At 39.6% G+C, this 8,323-nt stretch overlaps 1 long non-coding RNA gene across 1 annotated transcript; it reads left to right on the plus strand.

Annotated features, from left to right (window-relative positions):
• The first annotated feature begins 2,373 nt into the window (after positions 1–2,373).
• On the plus strand, positions 2,374–3,916 carry LOC149984000 (uncharacterized). The gene is made up of 2 exons (XR_016495540.1): positions 2,374–2,439; positions 2,655–3,916. It is a non-coding gene; the product is annotated as an uncharacterized LOC149984000 (long non-coding RNA).
• The last annotated feature ends 4,407 nt before the right edge of the window (positions 3,917–8,323 follow it).

Below are 8,323 nucleotides of genomic sequence, written 5' to 3' on the forward strand. Positions count from 1 at the left end.
CTAGCTGACACTATAAGCCTCTTTCCAAACCTCCACCTTGTCAATATGTTCCGAGAAGTGTTTTTCTGTCTCTTTTCTAAATAACTATCTCAAAATAGTATTTTTCTTCTCTGACTCAAAGAACAACTGAGGTATTGAATTCAGAACATAAATCTGAATTCAGAAAATAAGAAAAACAATTTGATTGATTTGAAGTAGGTGAGAAGTTTGTGCTCTGTCTATCAAAGAGACCAATTGAGAAAGCTCAGAGTCCTGGGTCTGGACACCACCCTCTGCAACTGGATCCTGGACTTCCTCCACACGCCACTGCCAGGCATTTCCCCCGCTGTACTCCTTGTTCACCCATGACTGCGTGGTTTTGCACTGCACCAACTCCATCAAGTTTACTGACGACATCACAGTTGTAGGCCTGATAACCAACACCATGAGTCAGCATACAGGGAAGAGGTCAGTGAACTGGCATTGCTTTGTTATGACAACATCCTTCCCCTAAATGTCAGCAAAACAAATACGCTTGTTATTGACCTCAGGAAGCAGAGGAGTGAGCATGCCCCCCATCCACATCAAAGAGACTTCAGTGGAGTTTTAAGTTCCTCTGCATCCACATCATCATGGACCAACACCACCACCACTCTTGTCAAGAGGGCGCAACAGCGACTCTACTTCCTAAGGCGGCTGAAGAAATCTTCTCTGAATACCTATGCTGCACCATTGAGAGAGTTCTGGCCGTTTGCATCAAAGCCTGTTATGAGAATTGCTCCATACATGACCGCAAGGCCCTCCAGCGGGTGGTGAAGATGGCCCAGTACATCCCTGGGTCCATGTTCCCACACATCCAAGACCTCTACTCGAAACGGTGCCGGAGGAAGGCATGTAGCATCATCAAGTGCACACACACCCCAGACATGAGTTGTTCTCTCCCTTATCATCACGCAGACAGTATTAGAGCATGATACCAACAAGGCCCAGAGACAGTTTCTATCTGTAAGCCATCAGACTGCAGAACACCTGAACGGGAATGACCACCTGCTCGGATTCTTCGCACCTTAGCACACATGGGCCTTTCTATAAATTAAGAGGCCAATGTGTGACATCACGGTCAACATTTCTAAATGGTTTGATATACATTTAAATGTGATTTTCTTGCAGATTCACATGTGCAGTTAGAGGAATAATGGTTTAGATAGGCACAATGAGACCATAACTCCTAGCAACAACAAAACATCTACATGTCATTCAAAATGTCACATTGTATTATATTATATTACATGCCAAGTAGCAATGTCTATTTGTGCTTTAGTCAACTTCTCTATCATTTATAGCCATGCTAAATATTCCAGAAGAATTACAAATATAAACAACAGCATTTATATTTTTAAAGTTGATATAATTATTAATGAAATATTATAATACAATGGGTTCTGTCAACAAAATCATTGACAATAATAATAACCAATAATGAAATCATTATAATCAGTAAACTCTTCAAGCAGCTTGTGTATGTGTGTGTGTGTGTGTGTGTGTGTGTGTGTGTGTGTGTGTGTGTCACTAGAAATCACATTCTTGCTTCCTCTGTCCTTGTTTCCTCCACTCCTTGCCTCACCTTGAAATTGCATTGGAGCCCGAGGGTAGGAACCTTCCCTCCTCTCCCCCAATGTGCTTTGAGAGGGAGGTGAGGAATGGAGGACACAAGGGGAGAACCTCAATTGCATTTCCTTCATTCCTCACATCCTCTCTCCTCACTGCTTTTTCTAAACCCATTCGATAAGGTGAGAGGGGAGGGACCTCTGACCTTCTCATCTAATGCGTTTGAGAAGGAGGCGAGTAGAGAGGATGCAACGAATCAAGGAAATGCAATTGAGATTCTCCCAAGGAAAGAGGAAGCAAGTATTTGGCAGCTATAAAACAATTGATGGTGCCAGACTGACAGACTGAGCTACCATAATACCCATGGCCTGTCCAGAAACAACCCTTAGCCCCTACCGCCCAGAGTCTAAACTATTGTGGAAATCTGAATGGGATTTATGGGTGTTGACATGATGAGAGCTCCACCTTACTCTCTGATAGACTTGGTGGAATTTTGCCGGTATTGCTTACACCTGTCCAATTCTCTCAGATCTCATCGAGTGTCAAGGGATGGGGGCTAGCGGTTGTTTTTGGACAGGACCCCACAACCCTTTGGGTGTGTGGTGGACCTACAGTGGTTCCTAAAAGTTGCGAGCTTACACCGTGGGACATAGAGGTACCCAGCGTCATGGCTTCATTGCTCCAGACCACCATAAGGGGGAGTTAGAGCACTCATTATGCATTTGGGTCCCAAGGTTTATATAATGACCAATCATATCGAGTGGATCCAATGACAAATTTGAGGCAAGTCATCCGTCTCTGGTGACTTTCTTCAGCAAAGATGGCTGACAAAACATTACGGTGGAAGCAAATGTAAGTAATTATTTCATAACGAGTCAAGCAAAACATGTACAATTGAGAGGAATATGTTAGTTAATGTAAAGACAAACGATTGTGCATATTTTTTGTCATAAAGGTAATTTACGAAAGTCACTATTTAGCAAGTTAGCTAACTAGCTAACATTAGCCAGCTAGGTAGCGTTGTGCCATGAGCATGAAATTGTAATTTGTGTTGTTTACTGTTTTAGGGAGTCCTGAGAAAACCAGCAAACCAGGCTGTCATCTTGTGAAACAGGGGATGTAAAGAATCTAGCTAGCTAAAGCATTTACAGCAAATTGAATGTACCATTGTGTAAGCTTGCCTTGTTTATATTTGCCATGCAATGAAGCTGAAGTAACATGGCTAGCTACCTAGTTATTTGATTATTGTGGAGTGGAGGATAAAAATAACTGTATACCTATGGATGTGAAGTTAGCTACAGTATTTAGCCGTTCTGTGTATGGACCCTAAAATGTTTGGTATGAATATTAATTCAAAACCTATGAACCTCAGCTATCATAGTTGTTGTATCGACTTCAAGTCTGAATGGCATCAATGAAGCCTATGGATTGAATAGAATATAATAACTTTATTATGCCAAGGATGCAAGTCCTATATACATGTACTGTAGTTATTACCATGCATGAGATCCCCACATTGTATCGTCAGGAAACAAGAGGTTGAAGAAATTTCCACCAACAGCACTCACAAACTTCTACAGATACACAATCGAGAGCATCCTGTCAGGCTGTATCACCGCCTGGTACGGCAACTGCTCCGCCCACAACCGTAAGGCTCTCCAGAGGGTAGTGAGGTCTGCACAACACATCGCCGGGGGCAAACGACCTGCCCTCCAGGACACCTACACCACCCGATGTTACAGGAAGGCCATAAAGATCATCAAGGACAACAACCACCCGAGCCACTGCCTGTTCACCCCGCTATCATCCAGAAGGCGAGGTCAGTACAGGTGCATCAAAGCAGGGACCGAGAGACTGAAAAACAGCTTATATCTCAAGGCCATCAGACTGTTAAACAGCCACAACTAACATTGAGTGGCTGCTGCCAACATACTGACTCAATTCCAGCCACTTTAATAATGGAAATTGATGGAAATTGATGTAAAAAAAAATATCACTAGCCACTTTAAACTATGCCACTTTTATGTTTACACACCCTACATTACTCATCTCATATGTATATACTGTACTCAATACCATCTACTGCATCTTGCCTATATTCTTTATCCCTTTACACTTGTGTGTATAAGGTAGTAGTTGTGGAATTGTTAGGTTAGATTACTAGTTGATTATTACTGCATTGTCGGAACTAGGAGCACAAGCATTTCGCTACACTCGCATTAACATCTGCTAACCATGTGTATGTGACGAATAACATTTGATTTGATTTGAATATATTCACTGATCATGTACTCTTCCTTGGCAAATACAGGTGCGGTTCAGGTATGAATCTTTGTGAGACATCCTTTTTCCGTCATATCCAATACCAAGTGTATCAAACTCCATTCTTTGAATGATGCTTTGTCTGCATGTATGTATTACAATTATGCACTTCAACAGTGTTTACCACTCCTGCTCCTGGGACATTAATGATTACACATTGTAACTATGCAATAGACTAGAAATATGATTTAAGTAAAGGCTGATTTGTAATTCATATATACAGAAAAAAACAGTACACTATACTTCCAATGCATATCTAACATCAAACTCCCTTCATCTGCATTAATCTGAGGACACACGATAGGTGTATTATTTCAACAAGAAACTTAATTTCAACCAGTGGAGAATGTGAAATGCTTTATTGAAAGTTAATTATACAGGTCTTCTAAATACATAATACATGCATTATAACTATTATTATTATTATTATAACTATTATAATTGCAATATTAAAATACAAGTTCAATCTGTACTTCAATGCACATGGTGACAGTGAAGAGGTGACTCTGGGATTCTGGCCTTCTATGCAGAGTTGCAAAGAAACAGCCATATCTCAGACTGGCCAATAAAAATAAAATAATAAGATGGGCAAAAGAACACAGACACTGGACAGAGGAACTCTGCCTAGAAGGTCAGCATCCCGGAGTCCCCCCTTCACTGTTGACGTTGAGACTGGTGTTTTGCGAGTACTATTTAATGAAGCAACTAGTTGAGGACTTGTGAGGCGTCTGTTTCACAAACTAAACATTCTAATGTACTTGTCCTCTTGCTCAGTTGTGCACCGGGGCCTCACACTCCTCTTTCTATTCTGGTTAGGGCCAGTTTGCGTTGTTCTGTGAAGGGAGTAGTACACAGCATTGTACAAGATCTTCCATTTCTTGGCAATTTCCCGCATGGAATAGCGGGAATAGTTTCAGAAGGAATATCTTTGTTTCTGGCCATTGAGTCTGGAATTGAACCCACAAATGCTGATGCTCTAGATAAGAAGGCTTCTTTAATCAGAACAACAGTTTACAGCTCTGCTAACATAATTGCAAAATGGTTTTCTAATGATCAATTAGCCTTTTAAAATGATAAACTTGGAGTAGCTACACAATTTGCCATTGGAACACAGGAGTGATGGTTGCTCATAATGGGCCTCTGTACGCTTATGTAGATATTTCATTAAAAAATCTGCCGTTTCCAGCTACAATAGTCATTTACAACATTAACAATGTCTACACTGTATTTATGATCAATTTGATGTTATTTTAATGGACAAAAAAATGTATTTTCTTTCAAAAACAAGGACATTTCTAAGTGACCCCAAACTTTTGAACGGTAGTGTATGTAATATAGTAGAATTTTATGAACCAACACTGATTCGTAGGAGCTCACTACTAGCTATATAGAAGTTTTGCTTACCTGAGATGCCATCATCACACAATCCTTCGTAGGTGTCTGCTATGACTTCCTTTGTGTCGTAAAGATTGGCTACAACCAATACTGTTCAGCCTAACTGACACTCAAAATGGCCAAAATGGAGGGTGGTTGATAACGAAATTAAATTGGAGTTTTGTTTTCAAAACCATTTTTTGTTCTGGAAAAAAATGTGGGAATAACATGCTTAAAGTTTTGCGCTCTATTACAAACGCCTTTGCTTTCAGAACAATAAATACGTTTTGCTCTCTATAAAAATACACAAATGAACCTCCATAGCATAAAACAATATGCCTGTGAATAACCAGACCTTCATAAAAACGTGCTATGCAGAATTCTTGATGCACAACCGAAGGTGCTGCCATATCCTGCCAGCACGCCCACAAGTGAGCCACTCAGGCGGAGAACGACGCGTGGAAGAGGGTGAGGAACAAGATGGGAGTAACAACAATTTGTTGCAAGTTGGGGAGGGGGGGGGGGGGGTAATAGGTGATCAATAGACTATTCAACCTTTACTAAAGAATAGTGTAATAGCCGGGCTAGGTGTGAAAACTCCCCCTCCTATCACAGACCAGATTTGCCCAAACGACCAAGGGGGAGTTAGAGCATTGATTATCAATCCCAGATTGAGAACCTTACCCGGCCAAAACATAGAAACAGAAAACATAGAAATAAAGAAACTAGAATTCCCACCCTAGTCACACCCTGCCCTACCCAAAATAGAGAATAAAAGCCTCTCTATGGCCAGAGTGCGAAACGGTCTGAATTTACAAACAGAAAATCTGACATCGCTCTGAATTTATGCGCGTAGGCACTCCAGATTGAATTTAAGAACACAGCCAAAGTCGAAAAATGTCTAACTAGTAATTTGTCATGCTAACTTGCTAGCAAGAGGTTGCATAGCAACAGCATCAACTTCCGGTAGAGAAGTAGAGAAGGCAAAGAGCTAGTACGCTCAACTGAAAGTTTGGTTACACTACAATTAGGGTGTGGAAATGTTATGCCCCTTAGATATTCATTTAGATTCCTCCAATCCTCTTATGCTGTAGCCTACTCCCGACCGTCATGTTGTACAGCACCATATTTACCATTCCAAACCATGAAGGTTTCATTTTTTGTCTTTCTTGAAATAGAAACACCATAATATTAATCAAATTAATTACTTTCTTAAAATCAATCTCATGTACTATGTTATTAATAAAAAAAATGTTTTAAATTCCCTGGTAATGCCAATATGGAAGACTATCAAATACTTCTCAAATATGCCCTCTGGTAGTCAAACTAGCCCTAACTCGCATTAATAGACAAAATGGCTGACAAAAAATTACGTGCCACAGAATGCTGCAGCAGCCCGCAAGGTGTGCTGCAGTATTGTGCAACTTTGAAAGGAGGAACCACTGTACAGCATGACACTTGAGGCACTGGTTGGATGTTTAATAGGACATATATCAAGTCTAGAAATTGTTGTTTTGGCTGTATTGCATCATTTAATAATATTTACAGTGATTAGCTAGGTAGCCAAGATTTATCAGTCAGCTAACCATTTACAGTAACATGCAGTTTATTCATATTTCAATACACACTAAATCTTAAGCAGAAATTGAGAACTCTTACCTTATCTTGGCACTGTGGCACAGTATGGGCAACTATTAATTAATTAATTAATATATATATATATATATATATATATATTAACATATTCATAGAATGGCGTTAGAAGGGTGACCTCCTACATTGAAATGACAGGACATGTTGGCTGTGCACTTGATGAGGAATTCCACATTTAACCCTACCCACATTTGAACATCGACATGTCAATTTTAGTTTTAGTTTTAAATACAAAAACAAAAAAACAGGCCATTTTTTTTATCATACACGGATCTTAATCTTACCTCAGGAATCTTGATTTAATGTTATCAACATAGTAGGCCAGTTATCTTCACTGCCACCAAAATGTCCTGTCAAGCCTCAAGATCCACATTAATTCCCTCACTTTGGCTGTTGTTAAATCGTGTGCAGTATCGCACAAGCAACTGTCATTCAGAAAATCCTTTCTGGTGGATGTTGGGGGAATAATGTCACCTGCTAACGAAACAGCTAGACATCAATCAACTAGTATGCTTAATTATTGAAGAACCCAGTTAATTACTGTCTCGATTTGTGTTATATTAATCATATTAAAGTTACTCTTTCTGTTTGAAGCATTGGATTTTGCAGTCACAAATATTATTTTGGATACGTGTGTCCATGAAAACTGTTTTCACACTGTAACATAGGGAGATAAGAAATGTTACAGTACACTTCTGAAAAAAACACTTCTGAAAAAAGAGGCCGACAGCAATATCCCAGAATTTCACAGGATCAAGGTAAACAACAAACAACAGTATCATAAACGTAAGGAAAGAAATGTAATGTTTTATGTCACAAGATCTTTGCCAAACATGTGAAGACTCCAAGCAGGGAAAAGGTTTTAATAAACATAGGTTTTGAGTCAACTCATGAATTATATTGAATGTATCTATGTTCTCCCTTTATATCCTAGTGTATTCACATTTAAAAAAGGGCTAATTATTATCGTTACTTTGCAACAGCTCCAAACATTTGTCCATTACAACAAATGTTCACTGGTACCCTAGTTCATAGAAAGACATACATGCGCTCACTCATACAAACATCCACACAACACACACACACACACACACACACCCACACACACACACACACATCCACATCCACACACACACACACACACACACACACCTGCTGCTACCACTGTTATTACAATATACTGCTCAGTTTATACACTGCACCCATTACCTTTTCCCCAATAAATGTGTAAATATTGTACTATTTAATGTCTATTCTATTGTACTGAGCCATTTACTTTATGTTTGTAATCTTATTCTTTATTATTTCTTATTGTTGTTGAATCGTGGAGCAAAATATCCCTGCGAGTAAGCAGTTCTTTGGACTATGTTACCATGCTTGTACCATG

This window comes from Oncorhynchus mykiss, chromosome 4 (assembly GCF_057628025.1).
Source record: "Oncorhynchus mykiss isolate SJ-2025 chromosome 4, ASM5762802v1, whole genome shotgun sequence".
NCBI lineage: Eukaryota > Metazoa > Chordata > Actinopteri > Salmoniformes > Salmonidae > Oncorhynchus > Oncorhynchus mykiss.